We start from the raw sequence: 1,327 nt of genomic DNA on the forward strand, positions 1-1,327 counted from the left end.
AAAAAAAAGGAGTATTAAAGTGGCTATTTTGAGTACTGTGTACCTACTTTTAAACAGTGCATGGGGGTATTGAAATGGCCAAAAGGAGAATCTCTTCCTCCCATTTCCTTCCTCACTGAAACTAAGTATAGGCTCAGACGTGGCAAGTATCACTACGTTATAGATATGCAAAGGTAAGCAATGGACGGAAACACCCATCTCTGGTTTTCATCACAGTCTGCATTTTTGCAGAATGACTATCACTTTTTTGCTTAAGGATATTCAGTGGCTTTCCATTTTGCTCAAAATTAAGTTCAGGCTCCTGGAGTTACTCATAGTACCAGACTGTGAACTTTTCTCTTGTTTTTTTGCCAGGACATAACATACTTAGGCTTCCCTGGTGGCTCAGAGGATAAAGCGTCTGCCTGTAATGCAGGAGACCCGGGTTCAATCCCTGGGTTGGGAAGATCCCCTGGAGAAGGAAACGGCAACCCACTCCAGTATTCTTGCCTGGAGAATCCCATGGACAAAGGAGCCTGGCGGGCTACAGTCCACGAGGTCGCAAAGAGTTGGACACGACTGGGTTAAATTCATTCAATGTACTTAGGGGCTTCCCTGGTGGCTCAGACGGTAAAGCGTCTGCCTGCAATGCTACAGTCCATGGGGTCACAAAGAGTCGGACCGGACTGAGGGACTTCACTTCACTTCTAATGTACTTAGGACAGATGGAAAAAAATCAATCATGTTATAAACACACTGTTTATTCACACTGTTTATTGATAAGATAAGCTGACCTTATCTTATCAAGACTTTCTCAGTGAAGGAAGGAGGGTATTGATTAACCATCAGCCCAAAAGGACCATTTTCCAGCCCCGCTCAGCCACTTCTTCTCTGCTTTTTCTGACCCTCTCCCTTGGTTCGGGTGCTCAGTCCATTTCAGCACCTAAAATGAATGAGTCAAGTAATATTTCACAATTAGGGCCTCTGTACATACTGCCTGTATTGCTGAACCGCTCTCTCTACATGACGTTTTTTCATCCTTCCTGTCACAATTCTCATCTCACAGTGGGATTCCCAGGCCACTTAGTCTTTAGTAAGTTGACCTATTTCACAGCCTCTTGTTCTGTTATTTTTCTGTCTCTTATCATAAATTGTAACTATATAATATATGATGTATAGGCTTTATGTTTCAAATAGATTTGAGAAAGGCATCTCATGGACCTCTCTAGTGAGCCACATTGCATGTTAGGCTGCCATAGACAATGGGAAGTACTATTCTAAGAAACTTACAGAGTTTTATTTAATTCAGAAACTCCTCAAAACACTTTTTAGCATTAATAGTCCGGGA

General features: G+C 42.4%; 1 non-coding gene across 1 annotated transcript; it reads left to right on the forward strand.

Annotated features, from left to right (window-relative positions):
• Window positions 1–373: 373 nt before the first annotated feature.
• Window positions 374–445, forward strand: TRNAY-GUA. The gene has a single exon. It is a non-coding gene; the product is annotated as a tRNA-Tyr (tRNA).
• Window positions 446–1,327: the final 882 nt, after the last annotated feature.

The sequence above is a fragment of the Oryx dammah genome, unplaced genomic scaffold (genome assembly GCF_014754425.2).
Source record: "Oryx dammah isolate SB20612 unplaced genomic scaffold, SCBI_Odam_1.1 HiC_scaffold_18, whole genome shotgun sequence".
In the NCBI taxonomy this organism is placed as follows: domain Eukaryota; kingdom Metazoa; phylum Chordata; class Mammalia; order Artiodactyla; family Bovidae; genus Oryx; species Oryx dammah.